The 24,983-nt window shown below is 43.2% G+C and overlaps 1 protein-coding gene and 1 pseudogene across 1 annotated transcript in view; one reads left to right on the top strand and one right to left on the bottom strand.

Moving 5' to 3' along the window:
- LOC124606903 overlaps positions 1–24,983 on the top strand; it is a 388,350-nt gene that overhangs the window by 190,901 nt on the left and 172,466 nt on the right. The window lies entirely within an intron of this gene.
- Positions 13,429–13,546, bottom strand: LOC124607966 (annotated as a pseudogene).

Genomic DNA, 24,983 nt, shown 5'->3' with positions numbered 1-24,983 from the left:
TAGAACCGCTCGGCCACCGCGGCCGGCGTTACAATAGAATTAAAATATCAATAACTTAGCAAAGATTGGATAATGATTGTGAGGTGAATACGTTAAAGTAAACACAACATTTGGGTAAACAACTAATTTCGCTGAAGTTACATAGTGACTGCCAAATGAGAGGGAAAGAGGGGACTACAGGAAGAATCATGCATGTACCCACCATCTTGATTGAGCACATGTTGAGCTCTGGATGGCTCATAGACGTAGGTGAATTAAAAATGTGTAAATCCTAGCGTCAATCGAAAACATTCATGTACATCCTACAGCCCGCTTTGCGAAAGCTGCATTTGTTCATCATACCTAGCGTTACCGGTGCCTCTAAGTGGCAGCTGTGCTGCAAAATTCTGAGCGCCAAAGGCCGCTGTCCCACACAGTCCATAATCGCAGCCATTCTCTCAGGTGCAGTGTCATCTGTCGGGTCCCAGGCGGAAGTGACTTGTACAGATTATTCTCAGCAAGAACTGAATTTTTACTCTATTTTCTGAGTGTGAGCCATATGCATGATTTTGATCACCGATCACTGTCATTCTTTCAAGTGCTGACCAATCACATCCGTCCTAATAATGCAACAAACTCCCTTCTGTAACGGCTCTCAATTTTAACATAATTTACCAATCATAGATGTTTTTAGTGCTGGAACTCAGAAATAGGAAACATCTGACTCCCACTATCAAGTCTATTTCGCATTTCAGGCAATAAGGCCACCTCCAAGTACGTACAAGCGATTTATGTTCTCCCACACTATCCAACGGCAGCGGCTCTTACTGTTTCTTAACAGACTCAACGGCAATTTAGTTAGCTTGGCGCCAGCATGACAGCTGCTAGTGTGGTGCTCTTAAACACAAAACAGCTGGACGGTCTCTCTTAGGACTCCAGTTTACAGTTTTTATCTCAGCACCATCATGGTCTTAGTGGATTCTACACTCATGCTCATAAATTAAGGATAATTGCAGAATGTAGTGCCACACAACGTGGCACTACACAAAACTGGCGCCAATAGCATAGGCACATAGGGAACACACAAGACACAGATCTGTAAGTCGACGGAATTGGTGATAAGTTGAGAAAACCATCCTGAAACACATTTGCTACAAAACGCCACTGTTTCCTACGCATGTACCCCGACATCAATAAGCGATATGATCACTATGCACACGTACACAGGCTGCACAACGGGTTGGCATACTCTGGACCAGGTGGTCGAGCGAATGCTGGGGTATAGCCTCCCATTCTTGCACCAGTGCCTATCGGAGCTCCTGAAGTATCGTAGGGGTTTCAAGACGTGCAGTGATACGTCGACCGAGAAACATCCCTGAAGTGCTCGATGGGGTTTAGGTCTGGAGAACAGGCAGGCCACTCCATTCGCCTGATATCTTCTGTTGCAAGGTATTCCTCCATGATGCCAGCTCGGCGGGGCCGTGCGTTATCATCCATCAGGAGGAAGGTGGGACCCACTGTACCCCTAAAAAGGAGGACATATTGATGTAAAATGACGTCCCGATACACCTGACCTGTTACAGTTCCTGCGTCAAAGACATGCAGTGGTGTACGTGCACCAACCATAATCCCACCCCACACCATCAAACCACGACCTCCATACAGGTCCCTTTCAAGAACATTAAGGGGTTGGTATCTGGTTCCTGGTTCACGTCAGATGAAAACTCGGCGAGAATCACTGTTCAAACTACACCTGGTCTCGTCCGTGAACATAACCTGGGACCACTGTTCCAATGACCATGTACTGTGTTCTTGACACCAGACTTTACGGCCCCTCCTGTGACCAGGGTCAGTGGAATGCACCTTGCTGGTCTCTGGGCGAATAAACAACGTTTGTTCAGTCGTCTGCAGACTGTGTGTCTGGAGACAACTGTTCCAGTGGCTGCGGTAAGGTCCTGAGCAAGGCTGCCTGCAGTACTCCGTGACCGTCTGTCAGCACTGGCGGTGAGATATCGGTCTTCTTGTGGTGTTGTACACTGTGGCGTCCCGTACTGTGGCGCCTGGACACGATTCCTGTCTGCTGGAGTCGTTGCCATAATCTTGAGGTCACACTTTGTGGCACACAGAGGGCTCGTGCTACGACCTGCTGTGTCTGACCAGCCTCCAGTCGCTCTAGTATTCTACCCGTCATAACGTCATCAATATGTGTTCTTTGAGCCATTTTCAACACACAGTCACCATTAGCACGCCTGAAAACGTCTGCACACTTACTCGCTGCACCGCACTCTGACATGCACCAACACACCTCTGCGTATGTGGACTGCTGCCAGCGCCACCGTGCGACGACCGCAGGTCAAATGTACCGCATGGTCATACCCCGAGGTGATTTAAACCTGCAAACCGTGCACCAGACCGTTGTTTCACCATGTATCAGCATTATCCTTAATTTACGAGCATGAGTGTAGAATATGGGCTTTCTACGGAGTACAGGACTTTACGACACCGCGCCGGAGTGGCCGAGCGGTTCTAGGCGCTACAGTCTGGAACGCTCGATTGCTACTGTCGCAGGTTCGAATCCTGCCTTGGGCATGGATGTGTGTGATGTCCTTAGGTTAGTTAGGTTTAAGTAGTTCTAAGTTCTAGGGGACTGATGACCTCAGAAGTTAAGTCCCATACTGCTCAGAGCCATTTGAACGATTTTGTAATTTGTTTATTTATACGGGATGCCACTCGCTTTTTGTTAGCAGAACACGAGAAACTGCACAATTACATTCCACTTTAGAGTCGTAATTAATTTCCATTCTTCAACAAAATAATGAGCTCCGTATTTCCGTAAATACCATCACACTGTTCACAACTATATGTCCAAACAACCAGAGTTCGCTAATAAAGTCTTAACTGACACCGACTGCGCCAGACGACACGTCTGTCCGCTGACACTGCCGAACCAGCTTTGGTCTTACAGCCGAACCACTTCGCCCGCCATCCAAGTTAGGCGCTAAGCGCAGATCACCGAAGTGCTTCCTCTAACTTTTCGTTTAGCAGTTGTTTGCTACTCTGCTGGTTATTAATCTACATGTACATCTACATTTATACTCCGCAAGCCACCCAACGGTGTGTGGCGGAGGGCACTTTACGTGCCACTTGCATTACTTCCCTTTCCTGTTCCAGTCGTGTATGGTTCGCGGGAAGAACGACTGCCGGAAAGCCTCCGTGCGCGCTCGAATCTCTCTAATTTTACATTCGTGAACCCCTCTGGAGGTTATAAGTAGGGGGAATCAATATATTCGATACCTCATTCAGAAACGCACCCCCTCGTAACCTGGGCAGCAAGCTACACCGCGATGCAGAGCGCCTCTCTTGCAGAGTCTGCCACTTGAGTTTGTTAAACATCTTCGTAACGCCATCTCGCGTACCAAATAACCCTGTGACTAAACGCGCCGCTCTTCTTTGGATCTTCTCTATCTCCTCCGTCAAACCGACCTGGTACGGATCCCACACTGATGAGCAATACTCAAGTATGGGTCGAACGAGTGTTTTGTAAGCCACCTCCTTTGTTGATGGACTACATTTTCTAAGGACTCTCCCAATGAATCTCAACCTGGCACCCGCCTTACCAACAATTAAGTTTATATGATCATTCCACTTCAAATCGTCCCGCACGCATACTCCCAGATATTTTCCAGAAGTAACTGCTACCAGTGTTTGTTCCGCTATCATAAAATCATACAATAAAGAATCCTTCTTTCTATGTATTCGCAATACATTACATTTGTCTATGTTAAGGGTCAGTTGCTACTCACTGCACCAAGTGCCTATCCGCTGCAAATCTTCGTGCATTTCGCTGCAATTTTCTAATGCTGCATCTTCTCTGTATACTACAGCATCATCCGCGAAAAGCCGCATGGAACTTTCGACACTATCTACTAGGTCATTTATATATATTGTGAAAAGCAATGGTCCCATAACACTCCCCTGTGGCACGCCAGAGGTTACTTTAACGTCTGTAGACGTCTCTCCATTGAGAACAACATGCTGTGTTCTGCTAGCTAAAAACTCTTCAATCCAGCCACACAGCTGGTCTGGTACTCCGTAGGCTCTTACCTTGTTTATCAGGCGACAGTGCGGAACTGTATCGAACGCCTTCCGGAAGTCAAGGAAAATGGCATCTACCTGGGAGCCTGTATCTAATATTTTCTGGGTCTCATGAACAAATAAAGCGAGGTGGATCTCACACAATCGCTGTTTCCGGAATCCATGTTGATTCCTACAAAGTAGATTCTGGGTTTCCAGAAATGACATGATACGCTAGCAAAAAACATGTTCTAAAATTCTACAACAGATCGATGTCAGAGATATAGGCTTGTAGTTTTGCGCATCTGCTCGACGACCTTTCTTGAAAACTGGGACTACCTGTGCTCTTTTCCAATCATTTGGAACCTTCCGTTCCTCTAGAAATACTTGTGAAATAATTAAATGGTAGTAAGGTATTGTGAGATGCTTTCATATAAAATGCAAGTAAATACGCTGTTTAGTTTTTCTAATATTAATAACAGAAGATTATCATTTCACGTGCAACTTCCGAAATATCAGCCAATGGCGGAGAAGGACCACAATTTAAGCGGCCTTTCTCTCGATACTCGTAATGCACAAACCATCTGTTACCGGTACCTCACACCTCATTGCGTCATCTTTCCATTGCCGCCTTCTTAGCGGCTCGAAGAAGAGCTTCTTGTACCTGAGTACGATGGCTGCAAAGCCAGCAATATTACAAGCAAGGACAATGTTAGCGCCTTGAAAATGGTTCAAATGGCTCTGAGCACTATGGGACTTAACATCTGTGGTCATCAGTCCCCTAGAACTAAGAACCACTTAAACCTAACTAACCTAAGGACATCACACACATCCATACCCGAGGCAGGATTCGAACCTGCGACCGTAGCAGTCGCACGGTTCCGGACTGCGCGCCTAGAACCGCGAGACCACCGCGGCCGGCGTTACCGCCTTCACCGACATACTCTTGTGACAAGATAATTCCGTCCTTGTGGGGCCTTAATGTCCATTAATCCTTTATTAGGTGTTACGTGCCTTATGCCGACATAGCGGCGAAGGCTGTGTACTATACAGCCCCTTAGATGTACCCGATCCGCCTTCAGATAGCTGCGGATCGCGTCTCTGCGCTTTTTGCTTCTGCCGCTCTGTCACTCAAGCCCCGCCGAACTAGTACTGAAATGTCTCCGGCCTTCTTCACGAAATGGGGAACTTTCCTTGGCTACGAAGGTTTTCTAGTTCCACTCAGCTTCGGAACTGGTAAGTTCAACGAAATCTTGTGGACTCCATTCTTTGACATTCTTTGACATGACGTGCTAATGGACGGAGGAATAATTAACAAATCAACAATGCATATATGTACGAGGGGAATCCCAAAAGTAAGATCCCCTATTTTTCTTATCAGTACATAGACCTGTTTATTTCTACAATGGTTTAGATCACTTGACAGCTTGAACATTTAGCTATTTTTAGACATAATCACCATTTCTACCAGTTCGCCGCCATGCTGCTCAGAAAGTTATGAACCTCTTCTTTCACCTCGTCGTCGGAGCTGAATTGCCTTCCGGCCAAATGTTCTTTTATCTTAGGGAACAGGTGATAAGTCACTGGGCGCCAGGTCAGGACTGTAGGGTTGGTGGGTGATTATGTTCCACTGAAACTGTTGCAGGAGAGCAACAGTTCGCCGAGCGATGTGTGGGCGAGCATTGTCATAGAGAATGTGTACGCCCTTGCTCAACATTCCTCTTCTCCGGTTCTGAATTGCCCGTTTGTGTTTTTGCAGAGTCCCACAGTACCTGTCAGCGTTAACTGTGATCGCAGTGGGCATAAAGTCAACCAACAATACCCCTTTCTGATACCAAAAAACGGTTGTCGTGACTTTACCGGCAGACTGTGTTTGTTTGAATTTCCGCGGCTTTGGCGAAGAAGGATGCCGCCACTGGCGTGATTGTAGCTTGGCCTCAGGTGCAAAGTGGTATGCCCAGGTTTCGTCACCCGTGACAATTGAGTCCAGAAAGTTGTCCTGTTCGGCTGCAAGGCGGCGAAGAAATGCGCGGGAAGCATCAACTCGTTGCCGCATGTGGTCCTCAGTCAGCATGCGTGGCACCCATCTTGCGCACACCTTCCGGTAGTTCAATGTTTCCGTTAAAATTCTGTGAGCGGTGCTTCGGGAAACCTCAGGAACCAACGTGCAGAGATCATGCAGGGTGATCCGCCGATCTTGACGCATGCTTTGCTCAACCTTCAACACTGTCTCCTCAGAAACTGACGGTCTCCCGCTCCTTTGTTCATCTTAAATTTCGGTCCGAACAGCTGCAAACTCTCTACACTACTTCGAACATTTTTCACATCCATGCACGACTCACCATACGCTTCCGTCAATTGGTGATGGATTTCAATGGGCGCAGTGCCCTTTACGTTCAACAACCGAATAACTGCGCGCAATTCGCACTTGGCGGTAACATCAAACGGGAGCTCCATTCTCAACGGCTGCCAAGCCAAGATTGAGCGCCTAAGCGCGGCGTGCGCATGTTTACACACAGCGCGTGAAGCACTCTTCATAACAAATGGTTCAAATGGCTCTGAGCACTATGGGACTCAACTGCTGAGGTCATTAGTCCCCTAGAACTTAGAACTAGTTAAACCTAACTAACCTAAGGACATCTCAAACATCCATGCCCGAGGCAGGATTCGAACCTGCGACCGTAGCGGTCTTGCGGTTCCAGACTGCAGCGCCTTTAACCGCACGGCCACTTCGGCCGGCTCTTCATAACAGTGTGACCAACTGCCACGCAAAGAGAGGTCTGTACTTATAAAAAAATATGAGATCTTACTTTTGGGATTGCCCTCGTAGATACGCCTTCTTTAAGACGTTTAACAATTGCTATGTTACAGTAAGCGTTTCAGATATTAGCTTTACGGTTCGAGTCTTCAAAAAGACCACATTGCTTGGAATTAAAAAGATAATGCTGGTCATGAAGAAGTGAGAAACAACAGAAATCATAAACTGTTCCCGATTGAAGCGACGATGTAAACCTACGTTATGCAAAACTGAAGTGAACCATCAGTCATACTCAGAATTATACATTCTTCACGGATGGGAGTTTAATAGACGGTTGACGAAGAACACGTAATGACAGTGCGCTATAATTAATGGAAAATATTTCAGTATTGGAAAGCGAAGTGTGGGAAACCTGTTCGAAACAACGCTATCCGAGGCAATGATCCATACTGAACGATTGTGGAAAGGTTGGATGATGCAAACGAAAGAAAACTGAAAACCGTCTGAAATGTGAACATTTCTATTCCTTTCTGAAGGTGCTCTTGCATCTTACTGTAATGTGTAAAGGGGACAACCAAAATGTTTCGGTTAAAAGACCGAACAGTCCAGAATCGGTATGCCAACTAGGCAAGCTCACTGTGTTCGTTGTGGTAATCATCCTGCTGACACACCTGGCTGAAGATACCCATTTGATAAAACATCGCTCCTGCTGTGTGAATAAGCCTGTAACTACGTGCTGCACATACATACATACATAAATACATCAATCCTTGTTCGATAGATCATGAATACGACATTTCGTAATGATGTGGAACATGTCACTTTAACATACAAAATAATTAATTAATTTTTTTTTTTTACAGTTACTACTTCATATCGAAGAATTCATCTATTGAGTAGAGGGACTTGTCATTCAGAAATTCTTTTAATTTGCTTTTAAATGTTGGTTGGCTATCTGTCAGACTTTTGATACTATTTGGAAAATGACCACAGATTTTTGTGGCAGCATAATTGACCCTTTTCTGTGCCAAACTGAGATTTAATCCAGAATAGTGAATATCATCCTTTCTTCTAGTGTTGTAGCTATGCACTTTGCTGTTATTTTTGAATTGGGATGGGTTATTAATGACAAATTTCGTAAGTGAACATATGTATTGCGAAGGTACTGTGAATATCCCGAGTTCCTTAAATAAATGTCTGCAAGGTGATCTTGGGTGGGCTCCAGCTATTGTTCTGATTACACGCTTTTGTGCAATGAATACTTTCCCTCTTAATGACGAATTGCCCCAAAATATGATGCCATATGTAAGCAATGAATGAAAATAGGCATAGTAGGCTAATTTACTGATATGTTTATTGCCAAAATTTGCAATAACCCTAATAGCATAAGTAGCTGAACCTAACCGTTTCAGCAGATCATCGATGTGTTTCTTCCAAAAATTTCTCATCAATGTATACACCCAGAAATTTTGAGTATTCTACCTTAGCAACAGACTTCCGTTCATAGTCTATATTTATCAATGGTGTTATGCCATTTACTGTACAGAATTGTATAAACTGTGTTTTCTCAAAATTTAGTGAGAGTACATTTGCAGAGAACCACTTAATAATTTTCTGAAAGACGTTATTTGGATGTTCCTCAGCTGATTATTGCTTCTTGGGTGTGATTACTATACTTGTACCATCAGCAAAAAGAACTAACTTTGCATCTTAATGAATATAGAGTGGCAAGTCATTAATCATATGAAGATCAATAATGGACCCAAGACTGAACCCTGTGGGAAACCATTCTTATACCTCCCCAGTTAGAAGGCCCTGCTGGTTTTTGTAGACTATCTGTACTGTTAATTTCAACCTTCTGCATTCTCCCAGTTAAGTATGAATTAAACAATTTGTGCACTGTCCCACTCATACCACAATACTTAAGCTTATCTAGAAGGATTTCATGATTCACACAATCAAAAGCCTTTGAGAGATCACAAAATATCCCAATAGGTGATATTCGGTTATTCATTGCATTTAATATTTGATCAGTGATAGCATATATAGCGTCTTCTGTTGAAAAGCCTTTCCGAAAACTAAACTGACATTTTGTTACTACTTCGTTTTTCAAGTATGTGATGCTACTCTTCAATACATTACTTTTTCAAGAATTTTGGATAAAGCTGTCAGGAGTGAGATTGGGCGGTAGTTGCTAGCATCAGATCTATCCCCTTTTTTATGCTATGGTTTAACAATAGCATATTTCAGGCTATCTGGAAAAATTCCCTGTCCGACAGGAATCATCGACCCTTCAAGACCTTTCTTGAGGGACCAAAGTCGCGATAATCGCGTGGGGAGAGATCAGGACTATGGAGTGGGCGAACAAGTATCTCCCACTTGAGTTGGAGTAACTTCTGCATTATGACATTTGAGACATGGGGACGTGCGTTAGCAAGAACTTGGCACACCATTCCACAATGGGGGTTTTCGACAGACATGCTATCCCATACACATTCTTCATCCTCCGATAGATTTCTACCAGTGTTTGTCCTTCGGCAGCCAAGTAAAGAATAGTGACACGTTGGTTCTGTTTAGATGCATTTGGTAATAACGTAGCAGTAGTCCCTTTCCCACATTTACCTTACACACGTCGGAAAGTTGCGAATGACTCACTAATCCCTTGCCTACACCTCGATGTTTATATACCCGCATCGGAGTCGCGCTATGTTGCATACGAGGTGCGACAATAAAATAATGAGACTGATGTGAAAAAAAAAAAAACGTTGCTTACCGTTTTATTCAAGTTTAGTGTTGTCTCCTTCAAAGTAGTTCCCTTCTGATTGCACACCCTTTTTCCAGCGCTTCTGCCATTGGTGGTATCATTTCTGGAACTCATCTTCTGTAATATCCTCCAAGATCCTCGTCACAGCTTTTTGGACATATTGTGTTGTTTGAAAATAGTGTCCCTTGACCGCCGTTTTGATTCTTGGAAATAGAAAAAAGTCGCGCGGAGCGATGTCTGGTGAATAAGGTGGATGTGGTAGTACTGAAATTTGTTTTGAGGTTAAAAATTGCTGTACTGACAGAGCAGTATGGGATGGCGCATTATCGCGATGCAGAATCCAATCATCAGCAATGTTGGCACGGACACGAAGAACTCTTTTACGAAGTCTTTCTAAAATTTCTTTGTAGTAATATTGGTTAACTGTTTGTCCATGAGGCACCCACTCTTTATGAACAATTCCCTTGTAATCAAAGAAGCACAGAAGCATGCGACCTTTTTTTGGTCTTGGTGATCCCTTTGAGCACCATTGCGAACATCAGCGTTTTGTCTCTGGACCATGCAGAAAAAAAAAACATCTTTCATCACCAGTGATAACACGGCTCAACAATTCAGGATTGAATTCCGTTTGCTCCAACAGATCGGCTGGCACTTTCTTTCGTGTTACTCGCTGTTGTGGTGTGAGATTTTTGGGGACCATTTTTGCACAAATCTTTCTCATACCAAGATCTTCAGTTATTATTAGACGAATCATTTCTCGAATGATGTTCAGTTCTTCTGCAACTATTTTCACGGATAATCTTCGATCACATCGTCCGAGTACAGGCATCCTGGCCAAGTTGCCATCCGTTCGTGAGGTTGATGGTCGTCCAGTGCAGTCTTCATCTTCAATATTTGTTCTGCCTTCACTAAACATTTTATTCCAACGAAAAAGCTCTTGACATAACCTCCTCTCCAAATGCCTTCTGAAGCTTAACGTAAGTTGTCGTCTCGTTCTCACCTAATTTAACGCAAAAAGAAATGGCATACCGTTGAGCAATATTATGCAGTTCCATTTCCGTGAACAGAGACACAAACACGTGTTAACTTATTACAGTACAACTCACGACTCAGCAGTTGCATCGATGTGCTGTTTGGACTAGAAGCAGCTTATAGACCAAGGTCAAAGATATTGTGCCTACGCAAGCCTGCAGGGTTGCGACGTCTTGCAAAGAAAATAAGTCTCATTACTTTTTGTCGTACCTCGTATACCCTGCAACAATGCCCTCAAGTGGAAAATTTTTGATCGTCCCTTACATTTTTATTTCCAAATTATGGGAATCATCTACTGAACAACCCAGACCTTTGTCATAATGAAATCTCTGTCTCTCCCCCCCCCCCCCCACTCTCTCTCTCTCTCTCTTTGTCTCTCTCTCTCTCTCTCTCTCTCTCTCTCTGTGTGTGTGTGTGTGTGTGTGTGTGCGTGTGTGTGTATGTGTGTGTGTTTCTGTCTCTGATTGTGTTTCTGTCTCTGGCTCTGTCTCAAAGACGTTTTGCTGTTTTTTTCGTACCATGACTTGGACACTATCACTCAAGTTATTGTGAAAATGAACCAATATGTTTATTTATCATTCTAGATTACTAAGTGGGTATGTTGCACTGGGCTTCATGCATCTGTTTCTGTTTTTCCCTAACGCTCAGGTATCCTTTCGTACCTTGACTGTCCCGCTAAATCACTCGATCGTAGTCCTATGGACAACGTCTGGGAGACCTTGGAACAAGAAGAAAACGTAGAAATAAGCGTCCTTTCAATTCGAAAGGTCTCCGGATCTAATCATCAATGAGCGGCTTCAGCGGGATACGGCAACCTGAAGGAAAACCTGTTGACTCTCTTCCTACCTGAAGTGAGGCCATTATCTAAGCTAGACGTGGTGTTACAAGGTATAAGCATGATGTCTTCTGAAAAAGACTAGTCTTTTGTCCGATGTATGTTAACTGTAGTACTGAATCCACAGGCAGGTTAGACGTAATCTTGTCAGATGAAATAGATAATAACACTTCTCAGCGGAGGACAAGGCTACGTCGAAAAACAAGCGTGCATGCCTAGCCGATATTAACGTGAGCAGTTTCGTTTCTCACCATCATTTCTGGCGTTCCGTATTTCAGCCGGTAAGAACGGAACCATTAAAGAATCACTTTGTTCTCCGTCTGTCTGTCTGTCTGTTCGACTATTCAAAACTCTTTTCTCAGGAACGCGTAGACGAATCAAGTTTCAATTTATGTCACATTATTAGGTCTACATTCTCTTGGCGATGTAAAATGTGAAGCTTCAAAGTCAATGCTATCAAAAGATGCGGCCATTTCTGTCACTTGTTTTGACACTAGTAAACTCAGGCATCAAAACGTACAGTTTACTTCCCGTTGACCTAGAATCGAGAAATTTGACATGAAGCAAGGCTTTACACTACAACCAAAGGAAAACAATCCGAAAATTGATAATCTGTAATTATATTACACGAAAGGGATATTTTTTTGTCATTTCTTAACAGACTGTCTGTCCGTTCGCCTGTTAATATCCTTTTTTCTCAGGAATGAGGGGACTTATCAAGTTGAAATTTATGTCACATAAAAACATCTGTGGTCAGTTGGCGGTGTAACAAACGTTAGCTTGTAAGTCAATGCACTCAAAACATACGGCCATTTATGTCACACATTTTGATACTCACAACCTCACTTACCCAAACTTATACGTACTTCCCCTTGCTGTAGAAAGGCGAAATTTGGCAAGAAGCAAGGTTTCGCTGAAAAAGTAATCATCATACGAAAAAATGTTTTGTCATTTGTTATCATACTGTCTGTCTGTCCGTCTGTCTGTTAAATCCTCTTTTTCTCAGGCACATAGTGACGGCTATAGTCCTTTGCTGAGGTAAAAATTTTAAGCTTCTAAGTCAGTGCAAGCAAAAGTTACGGCCACTCGCAAACTCACTGATTAAAAAGCTACAAGGTACTTCCTCTTGACGTAGAGTCATTAAATTTGCCAAGAAGAAAGGTTTCACACCATAACTGAGGGAAGAACTCAGAAAACTATTAATTTATTACATCACAGAAGAAAATATTTTTTGTTATTTGATATTCAGCTCCAAAATTGAAATTAAAAAAATTCTCGGAAGTCTTGGAATTCTTGGGACCGATATTTTGTCAGTATAAATGACGATAACAAATAAACATCGTCGAGATTTTCGATTCCCGATATGGATGAACTTTCTGTACAGATAACTAAGACATAATTAAGTCCATACGGAACCCCCAGTGAGTGAGTCCTACTCACGCATGGCCATTTTTTTCATGTTTTTCTCGTGTCCTGTTCTGCTGCGTGTCTTCGCCTAAAGCGGCGGTTACTTGAGGCTAGCTCTGCGCTAAGAACACTTTTAAAGAGATATGCTAAAATGACGGGAAAGACGTTACAAATGACGGAAAATATATTAGAGACTGATACTTAGTCGACACAGTAATATTTAAATGGGCCACTGATTTCATTACACAATGATTCAGGAACGAAATGTCGCTCTCGCTTTACGTATTTATTGTTAGATTAAACTAAACTCCGCCCGAACAGGACATGAAGGCCCAACGGCACCGACTGGCCGCCGTGTCATCCTCAGCCCACAGGTGTTACTGGATGCGGATTGGAGGGCATGTGGTCAGCACACTGCCCTCTCAGCCATATGTCAGTTTACGAGACCAGAGCTGCTACTTCGCAGTCGGGAATAAGCTCCAGCTTATTAAGCCTCTCCCAGTGGCTTGGACGACCTCAGTATTGGGACAAGGCTAGTTCTGGCACGGTTTGCCTTACAAGGGCTGAGTGCACCCCGCTTGCCAACAGCGCTGGGCAGACTGAATGGTCACCCACCCAAGTGCTAGACCAGCCCAACAGTGCTTAACTTCGATGATCTGACGGGAACCGGTGTTACCACTGTGGTACAGCCATTGGCCTTATTGTTAGATTGGTGCATAAAAATTTAAGATCGAAAGTAACTTTCGCATGATGTTTCACTTTCACATGATGTGACACTTGGACCATTCCTAGAAAGAGCTGCTACAGTATAGTGCAGGAAGTAACTGTCAGAAAAAGCGGTGACATGAGCAGAAATCACATTTTTATGAGAAGACACTGAAGTCACAGCGAGTTATGATGGTTCCCTGGCCATAACAAAAGACGGGACATGGTTCTTAATAGGACACGTGATCGCCACAGACAACGTGTCCCATGCTGGCCAAAATATCGTTAAGAAGTTTCTGTGATAGGGCGTTCCATTCCTCCACAAGCGCGGTTGACAGCTACTGCATGAGGATGTCCTGAAGGGCATCTTCCCACTGCACCTCACACATGCTTGATGAGGCTCATGTCTGAGGAACATGCAGGTCAGTCCATTGGCCGAATATCCCCTTCTTCAAAGAGCTGCTCCACCTCCGCAGTTCGATTCAGCCGTGCATTTTCATCAATGAAAATGAAGTCATGGCTGAATGCAGCCCTAAAAAGACGCGTATAATGAAATAATACTGTGTCACATAACTTTGATCAGAGCGTGTATGGGGTTCAAAGATCTGGATGTCACTACGCCAATGAAGCAATATGCCTTCCAACACCATGATACCTGCACCACTGAAACGATCATGATCGACAGTGTTCCTGGGTGGGTTACGTGCTTCCACCTCGCGCCATATGACCGTCTGTAATGCGCCCAGGAAGTCTGTCGAACATGATCGTTTTGGCGGTCCAGGTGTTATGCTTTGGCGAGCCTTAACGTTGCATGGTTGTACAAACTACCAAATCTTTGACCACAACATGTAACACCATAGCTAAGACACTACCTATCTTTTGCTGATTCATTTAACTTTCTGTTTTGTTCAACATTCCATCGCTGAACTTCCGTAATTATTGTATGATTGGTTCGGTACTGTATAAAAATGTGTACTTCATTTCTTTGTAAAAACTTTGATGTCCTGGTTTAATCCTATGCAATGTATTGCATTTATTAGTTAAACACTTTGCCTTACTTGGAGGGAAACAAAAATTATTATATATAACTGAAAATTTGTTCAAATAATTTTATGTTGAATTGTCAATATGCGCAAATGTTCCGTTTTATTTAAAATATTTGGTTGCTGCTATGTAATTACTGACCTTCACTTAGGGCTTTTGGTTCAAATGGCTCTGAGCACTATGGGACTTAACTTCGGAGGTCATCAGTCCCCTAGAACTTAGAACTACTTAAACCTAACTAACGCTTAGGGCTTTTAGTTTATTGTAAGAGGAAAAGGTGTTGTGGTTCCCCTCGGGAACGGAATCATGCAGCGCGCGCAAAATGTGGTTGGCATGAAGGAAGAGGTGGAACAATGAGTTAGTCGGACACGAGTTACTGAACCGCCAACAGCTCATGTAACAACAGTGGATTGTGCTGGTGCCGAGAGAGGCTTTTTGTGCTGGTTTCCACTGTGCCAAGGCTTCGGATGGATGGATCAATAAGCTAGCTCTGTTTTGGAAATGGTATCTATCATCGCCACCAAGAAATGACAGAACTTTATCATTATCATCTGCTGATCCACCTACCAGGACGCAGTCACCACCGCATTGCGCAATCACTGCAACGGAAATAAGGAGTTGTAGAAATGTAAAGTGAAGGATCAGTTTATGTGGATGTTTTATTTGTTTCAAATAATAAGGTAAAACAAAAACTATACTTTGAAATGGCTCTGAGCACTATGCGACTTAACGTCTGAGGTCATCAGTCGCCTAGAACGTAAAACTAATTAAACCTAACTAGCCTAAGGACATCACACACATCCATGCCTGAGGCTATACTTTGAAATCTTACCTTGAATTATCTCCTGTCACATAACCACTTAGGATCCTTTCCATGCTAAATATGCTTACCGAGTGTTCATGTTGTGAAAACATTATAGCCCAGTTGTTAACTAAATAATGCAAATTAAATATAGTAAGAGGAAAGTAACAGAATTCAAAGTTAATGTAGCAAAAGTGTGTGAGATAGTAAACGATGTTTCCTGAAGGTATTTTCGCAATTGAAACTGCTTGTTTCAATGTTTGTGGGCTTTCAAAAAGCATAAAGTGAATAATTTATTTTAAAGTTCAAAAAATGGTTCAAATGGTTCTGAGCACTATGGGACTTAACATCTGTGGTCATCAGTCCCCTAGAACTTAGAACTACTTAAACCTAACTAACCTAAGGACATCACACAACACCCAGTCATCACGAGGCAGAGAAAATCCCTGACCCCGCCGGGAATCGAACCCGGGAACTCGGGCGCGGGAAGCGAGAACGCTGCCGCACGACCACGAGCTGCGGACTATTTTAAAGTAATGAAATAGTAAAAATAGGTATTAAAACAATTTGCTCTCGGTTTCTAAACAAAGTGTTTTCAAAACTGTGGCTCATATTGTTTTGCACAGTAATGAATCATAGTGCAGCCTGTTAAAAAATGCAAAAAGGTGAGTCATTGTTTTATAATTTTGTCAGTTTGTTTCCCAGTGCACGGTCGCAGGTTCGAATCCTGCCGTGGGCATGGATGTGTGTGATGTCCTTAGGTTAGTTAGGTTTAAGTAGTTCTAAGTTCTAGGGGACTTATGACCTCAGCAGTTGAGTCCCATAGTGCTCAGAGCCATTTGAACCATTTTTTTTTGTCCCAGTGCAGTAAAAGTTAAAAACTATCACTGTTGAAAGTTATATATTCATATTTGCTGAATTCTTGGTCCCTATGTATGTTAAAGAATATATTGCCAGTTTAACAGGTTCCACATTCTGTCTTTTGTGCTCACTGATAGAATATCATAAACAGAAAGAGCTTTACCTATAAAAATAGTAATTATTAACAGAAAGAGCTTTACCTATAAAAACACTAACTTCTTTTCATCAGAGAACTGTGCGAAATTGTTTGCTAGTGAACTCTATTTAATTTTCGTGTCAGGTGGAAAAGTATTTGGTAAAGAGAGACTAAATTCATGCCCAATTTTATAATTCTACAGTAAACTTTAATAGTATTGTTATGGGAACTATTCGGTTTGAGTAAGCCCGGAATGCAAAAGTGTGTGTCATTATATGTTATGCTTATGCAAATAGATTTGTTCTGCTATAACTGTCAGCACTCTCTTTAACGTTAACATATGCTTGTGACTGGGTTCATTGTACTCTCATGTGGGAAAGAATAGGCTGTGTCTATCCATTGAAGTTACTTAAATCTATTTTTTGAACAGGAGTTTTACACATTCTTATGGCTAATTAGGCTGGCGACCGTTTTCGTTTATCATTTGATCAGTTTAAATCGGTAAAATATTATGTGTTACTTGTATAATTACGTAATTCTGACTTTACGTCCGATAGGCAAACTCCTTTGGGCACATCACGGTCAAAACAACAAAATTCCTTTCAGAGGGTAACATGTCTAAATGCCATAATTGATTAACAAAATGGTTTCGTTGTATGTACTGTCTCCAGCCTTTGAAGTTATGGTATAACAGTAGCAGAGGTAGTGTTATAAACACACTCTCCAGTCACCGCAATGGTGGCAGTGTACTTCTTTTCCATGTGCGTCTTTTGAACGGTGCTCTCGGCTGTGACTTCATTTTTATGGATGGCAGTGCGTGACCGAATCGAACTCCGAATGTGCAGAAACCGTTGGAACGAGGGGATGTTCGGTGAATGGGCTGTCCTGCCCGTTGCCCAGACGTAAATCCCATCGAGCACGTATGGGATGCGGTGGGCAGACGTATTGGAGCATGGGCACATGCGCTAAGAAACATCCAGTAGCTGTTAGTCACGCTGCTGGATGAATGGAATGCCCTTCCAGAAAAAAAGTCTTACCAACCATGTAGCTATGGAGCACGTTGCAGAGCATGTATTGCTGTGCTTGGTGGTCACGCCCTATCAGAAACCATATCCCTCCTTTTGTAACGTACAGGGAACCTTACAAAATCGCCGTAACTTCAGCGTAATTATTGTCTTTCGATATCGGCTTCTGGCACACTGCTCAATATTTACAGCCGAGCTCTTCGCCCTGTATCAGGCCACGGAGTACATCCGGCGACACAAACTTTTCAATTGAACCCTCTGCTCAGACTCACTCAGCGCACTTCAAAGTCTATGTGCGCTATACATCGCCCATCCCTTAGTGCAACGGGTCCAGGAAAACTGTCACTTGCTCACTCTTGGTGGAGCCAGTGTGATGTTTCTGTAGGTTCCTGGTCATGTCGGTCGAAGGCTGCAGTCCTCGCACCTCAGCCCGCTAGTTCCTATATTGCTTCCGGTGATCTCTGTGTTGCCGTCTGTCAGGAGGTGGTGTCCGTTTGGCATCACCAATAGTCCTTCCTTCACGGGAATGAGTTCCGGCTTATTAAGCGTCTCCCAGCGGCTTGGACGACCTCCTCTCGACCCTTTCGCCGGGAAGAGGTCATTTTAACTAGGTTGCGTATTGGGCACTGCCTTTTTAGCCCTCGCCATTTGCTAAGCGACGCTACCCCACCACTTTGGCCGGCCGGAGTGGCCGAGCGGTTCTAGGCGCTACAGCCTGGAACCGCGAGACCGCTACGGTCGCAGGTTCGAATCCTGCCTCGGGCTTGGATGTGTGTGATGTCCTTAGGTTAGTTAGGTTTAACTAGTTCTAAGTTCTAGGGGACTGATGACCACAAATGTTAAGTCCCATAGTGCTCAGAGCCATTTGAACCCACCACTTTGTACACATCGCTCTCAAGCTTTAACTGTCCGCCCCTTCCTAACGTAATGCCCATTTTTTAACCGTTTACGTTCCCGCTTAGGTTTGCCGTCTGAGTTATCGGCCGTTTTAGCAAATGACGCGCGGGCTGTCGACACCGTTTTACTTTTTATCCGCCAAAGCAATACGGCGAAGGTCATTTAATTTTTAGTTATGGACCTCCGTTTCTGTAAGGTCTCTTTTTTAACCTTTTCTACAAGTGCCTATATTTAGCTATCTTCTCTTATGTCAATTGGGATCTCCGTCTTCGTGTTCTATAGTTTTGACTTGGGCGCGTAGGACGCCAGCTGCTTTTTGCGCCCTAAAGCAAAACAAAACAAACAGACAAACCTATTTCTTTCACTTATTTCTACTATACTGTAGCAATTTTCTTTATGTATGATCCAAGTTTCATCGACGTATGTTGCTTGGCTCCGAAGTGTCATCCAAAAGTTACTTTCCTCCCTAACTTTTGTACGCTAGTGTATATCTGACAGTGTTGTTTAAGTCCACGGAGAGAACAAACAGAAATCACTGCTCTCAGCAACTGAAGAAGATAGCTGGGGTAATATTGGAAATATTATGCGCAAAAATGAAAGCTTCAAGACGACTGCAAATAAGAAAAGACGCATCATCAAGACAACAACAAATATTGCCAAAAGTAATCTACCCCTTCTCTGATCTGTCCAATAAATGTGGCAGTACCACTTAACTGTGACGATGGACTTGACGTTGAAGTAAATCAGAGGTGAATTTTGTCAACAGCTGTGTAAAAAGAAAACTAAGATCCAAAAATCATCCAAGGCATAAAAACTCGCCATTGTAGGTAGTAAGTTAGGTGTACAGCTTGGTTACAAAAATTGACAGTTTCAGGCGTGTATGTGAGTGAGAAAATATTATTGCCTATGAACTTGCAGCAGGTCGCGTCTTGCAAGTAGTACAATAATCGCAGATTTTGCGCGTGAACAGAATGTTTAGTCACACAAGCTGACCAGGCGAAAACGATACACGTGTCTCCGTTGCGCAGCAAGTGACTTTGAGACTAACGATTCTGTAGGGCATCATGTGGGAACATTCTTCTAGGGTTTCCGTTCTTAGGTGGATGCTTCCACGGTTATTGGCTGCGAAAAGGATTCGTCGCTTTAAGCCGATAATAGGAACAGCGAGGAAAAATTAGACATGCGCCTACCCACTTGGACCTGCGTCAATACAGACACGCCTGGGGCCTGTGACACAAGTAATTTCAAATTCAGTTTTAACGTTTGCTGTAATTAAGGCTTGTATGTACGTTTGAGATTTTCGCAGACAGGGATCACTTGAGTGCGTCCATTCAGGTTTGTTTACAGGGTAACATCACATAGAGATTCCGAATATAGCACTAAGACTCGCGTATTTGGGCGCAGATTTACAGTCAAGTAAATCTTCCACCACACCGTTTTATTCTGCACCAATTCCCTGTTCATAGTCTTACTAATTACATAACGAAGTGTTGAGTTTTCTTAAGTCTTAAGACTGCTAAGTTGCTGACGAAACAGCTCAGGCCCATGCCGTTCTAATTTGAAAAAAAAAAAAAGTGAATAACGTGGGATTAGATAATTACTGTCCACAGGAAGAATCAGGTTCACCGAATTTTTATGGTTCACAGAACTGTTTAGATTATATCCAGTCATTCAAAACGAATTGCCTTGTTTTTACGTCTCGATGTCGTAGAAATTAATATAGAAAGGCATGTCCCCATCTATCAAAATTACTTGGAAGATGATAAAATGGAACTCTAAGAGCGTAATGTAGCATTTCCTACTAATAACAGATTAAAAAGTAATTTTATTCATCATTTGAAAACAGTGCATTCTCCCTTACGAAACCCAAATGCCTATGAAATTAGCTGTGACAAATGTCCAACTTTTTGTATAGGGTAAACAAGCTAAGTACAACAGCGCAGGCGCAGCGCTCATCCGTCTCCGCACTACTAGATGGCGCTGCCTTAGAGACGGACCAAATTCTGCTGCCGCTGATCAGCGTATTAATATGTAACGCAGCCAATGAGATTGCTGCTAACGTAGAACCTTTTCTCCTCACGGATCACACAAGCGCAGTGATACATGAACGCGCGAGGTATTATAAGGAGTGTACAGACCTCCGATTAGTCAGTCTGCATCTGTCTGCATTAGCCTGCATTTGTCTGTACCAGTCTACAGTCAAGTTTCAGTCTGCACCTAATAAGATTGCCACATTCCTGTACATAGCCATGAAGAGAAATGTATAGACAGTTTGTCAAGTATCAGAGATATGTGAGAGTAAGATTAACGCACCAAGATCAAAGGAACTTCAGATTGTCAATTGTAAACAGCATCCAGAATCAAGTTAAGTAATTTCTATGATTTTTATTATTTCAATAAATGTGTGTGAAAATTAATCAAGTTCTGTTTAAAGTTGGTCACCCTCAATCTGCTACTCTAAGCGTGCAAGTGGCATTTCTATCGTCTGACCTAACGGCAGAAGATAAACACGCCACGATAAGACCACGAGACATATTGCTGACACTCGTCTACTTCGCTAGAGCGACAAGTCAAATAATCTGATGGTATGTGTACCGAAGGTCTTACAGTACGCACACCACACTTTAATTTAATGTAGTTTTAGTATTAACTTCTTGATGAAATGTTTAATGTGACGGGAGCATTATTGCTCTTAAATTTTTTAATCAGTTACTACATGTAAATACAGTCCTCTTATAAGTCTGTTCGGAATAAAAACTGTCTGTTCCTTAGTTTTTCTCTGTATTAATGTTTATTTATAATCTTTTTAGGTAATTGTGGATTTTGTAGGGAAGACACTAATAGTCAGTGTCGAAACCTGGTAAAAGTAAAAATTTGTTGCAACCTGTTGGCTGTTTTGTGTCTATCGTAATCATTATTTTTTTTAATTTATTATTTAATTTGAGACCAAACCGATTTCGCGGGCCTATGCCTGTTTTAAGGCAACGTTTTTCACGTCAGTTGCACAGTGCAAGGAATTGTTACATGTCATCTTCTACCTTTGCTTGGTGTATAAATACTTGTAGGGTTATAACATATAAGGTGATTCAACTAAATTGTTCACCTTAAATATTTCCGGGACCGATTAAGACATCGCAGTTCTGTTTCAACCCACGCGAATTGTGAGCAAGTTATCACTTAATGGCGTATGGGCTCCTTTCATAGTTGTATTAAGTACAGAGACATCTGTATCATCTTCGGTTTCTCAAATTGAACCATAGTCATTTCTGCTGCTAGTGTTGTGTTGTTATAAACGGCGTTTCACCCTTCGAAATCTGATTACTAGTGTCTACATCTACATGGTTACTCTGCAATTCACTCTCAAGTGCCTGGCAGAGGATTCATCGAACCATTTTCATACTGCTTCTCTACCATTCCAATCTCGAAAGGCGCGTGGGAAAAAGGAACACCTAAATCTTTCCGTTCGAGCTCTGATTTCTCTTATTTTGTTATGATGATCATTTCTCCCTACGTAAGGGGGCGTCAACAAAATATTTTAGCATTCGGAAGAGAAAGTTGGTGATTGAACTTTCGTAAATAGATCTCGCCGCAAAGAAAACCGCCTTTGCTTCAGTGACTGCCACCCCAACTCGCGTATCGTATCAGTGACACTCTCACCCCTACTGCGTGATAACACGAAACGAGCTGCCCTTCTTTGCACTTTTTCAATGTCCTCCGTCAATCCTCCTGGTAAGGATCCCACACCGCGCAGCAATATTCCAGCAGAGGACGGACAAGGCTCTTTAGTGGGTTTGTCGCATCTTTATGTGTTCTGCCTACAAAGCGCAATCTCTGTTTCGCCTTCCTCACAATATTATCTATGTGGCCTTTCCAATTTACGTTGCTCGTAATTGTAATTCCTAGGTATTTAGTCGAATTGACAGCCGTTAGACTTGTGCGATTTATCGTATACCCAAAATTTATCGGCTTTCTTGTAGTACCCATGTTTATGACCTCGCACTTTTCTTTGTTTAGTGCTAATTGCCACTTTTCGCACCATACAGAAATTCTCTCTAGATCATTTTGTAATTGGATTTAATCGTCTGATGATTCTACTACACGGTAAATTATAGCGTCATCTGCAAACAATCTAAGAGGGCTGCTCAGATTATCACCTAGATCATTTAAATAAATCAGGAACAGCAGAGGGCCTATGACACTAACTTGCAGAACGCCAGATATCACTTCTGTTCTACTCGATGATTTACCGTCTATCATTACGAACTGTGACCTCTTTGAGAGGAAATCACGAATCCAGTCACACAATTGAGACGATACTCCACATGCACGCAATTTTATTAATAGTCGCTTGTGAGGGACGGTATGAAAAGCCTTCTGGAAATCTAGGCATATGGAATCGATCTAAGATCCCTTTTCGACAGCACTCATTACTTCATGGGAATAAAGAGCAAGCTGCGTTGCACAAGAACGATATTTTCTGAATCCGTGTTGGTTACGTATCAATAAGTGATTTTCTTCAAGGTGATTCATAATGTTCGAGTTTAGTATATGCTCCAAAATTCTACTGCAAATTGAGGTCAATGATGTGGGCCTGTAATTCAATGGGTTACTCCTATTTCCTTTCTTGAATATTGGTGTGACCTGTGCTACTTTCCAGTCTTTAGGAACAGACCTTTCGGCAAGTGAGCGGTTGTATATGATTGCTAGGAAAGGCGCTATTGTGTCTGCATACTCTGAAAGGATCCTGATTGGTATACCATGTGGACCGGAAGACTTCCCTTTCTTATATGATTTGAGTTGTTTCGCAACACCTAAGATATCTACTTTTATGTCACTCATACTAACAGCTGTTCTGGTTGAAATCCTGGAATATTTACTTCGTCTTCTTTCGTGAAGGGATTACGGAAAACTCTATTTAGTAACTCCGCTTTAGTGGCACCATCATCGGTAACATTTCCATCGCTATCGCGCAGTGACCGTATTGACTTTTTTTTGCCACTGGTGTACTTTAAATACGACCAGAATCTCTTCGGGTTTTCTACCATATTTTGAGACAATATTTCATTGTGGAAACTATTAAAAGCATCTCGCATTGACGTTCGCACTAAATTTCGAGCTTCCGTGAAACTTTGCCAGTCTTGGGGATTTTACGTTCTTGTGAATTTGGCATTTACAATATTTAGAACGTCAGATTCATTATTTTTGAACATGAAGTCGATTTCAGTCTTATGTGGAAGTCCGCGTTGCTTTTCGGAACTGTCGTGTCAGGCTGATGGGTGCTCAGCTTCAGGCAGCAACACTGTCCAGTCACGTTGACGTGATCACCTGTCAAAAGCCCGAATATCCCCATTTTGCAGCGCGGAGTTGGAGGAAGAGAGCCATTCAGTGCCGTGGCCAGCTGCGCTAGGTTGAGGATGCATGGCACGAAAAGCCCGATCAAGATGGACCCAAGATTCTCGAATTGGTTCTAGTACTGGGAATCTGGGCGCCAGGGGAGTACTGTAAGCTCATCATGGTGCTCTTCAGACAAGTACAGTGCGAGCTGTGTGACACATTGCATTGTCCTGGCGGTAAAAGCCACCATGCGGAGGAAAATCAGACTGCATGTAGAGGTAGACATGGTTCCTAAGGAGAGATGTGTACTTGTCTTGATCCATAGTGCCTCCAAAATGATGAGACCACCCAGGGAATGCCACGAAAACATTACCCAGACCACAACGCTCCCTCCGCAGGCCTGGACCCATCCGACGATAGTTGCAAGGCTGTACACGCTAACAGACATCTGTCCAATGGAGCATAAAATGTGATTCATCTTAAACGGCCTTTTCTTGACACTCAGTGGATGTCCATTGGTGGTACTGGCCTGCAAATTCCAGCCTTCATCCCCGATGAACTGCAGGCAGCGTAGGTGCATGAACCAGGTACCTGCTGAAAGGTCGATTTGGGAGGCTCTAAGGGTATCCCTTTGTTCACCTGGGCGGTCGGCTGCTCAACAGTTGCACGTTTATCAGCTCGTACACATCTCAGCATCCGTCGTTTACCTCATCTATGAGCCGTCGTTTACCACAATTACCCCGGCGCCCGCTTTCGATACCGCCATTTTACCATGCACAGTACGCTTTGATCACAGCGGCACGCGAACAGTTTACAGACTTAACCGCTTCGGAAATGCTTCCACCCTTGGACCGAAAGTCAATGATCATGCTCTTTTGGACGTCAGATAAATCGCACCGTTTCCAAATTACAGCGACTGCACTGTTTTCCGCATCCCCCCGACACGCTTTATGTACCCTCCACATCGTTTGATAAAGCAGCGCTGATACCGATATACAATCATGCTCATAACTTAAGGATAATTACAGAATGTGGTGCCACAAAACGTGGCACTACACAAAACTGGCGCCAATAGCATAGGCACATAGGGAACACACCACACACATCTGTAAGTCCACGTTATTGGTGATAAGTTGAGAAAATCGGCCCGAAACACATGTGCTACAAAACGCCACTGCTTTCTGCGCATGTATCCCGACATCAGTACAGCATATGATCACCACGCACACCTACACAGGCCGCACAATGGGTTGGCATACTCTGGATCAGGTGGTCGAGCAGCTGCTGGGGTACAGTCTCCCACTCTTGCACCAGTGCCTGTCGGAGCTCC

Source organism: Schistocerca americana, chromosome 3, assembly GCF_021461395.2.
Source record: "Schistocerca americana isolate TAMUIC-IGC-003095 chromosome 3, iqSchAmer2.1, whole genome shotgun sequence".
NCBI classification, from domain to species: domain Eukaryota; kingdom Metazoa; phylum Arthropoda; class Insecta; order Orthoptera; family Acrididae; genus Schistocerca; species Schistocerca americana.
This window is presented reverse-complemented; position numbering and strand designations above follow the sequence as displayed.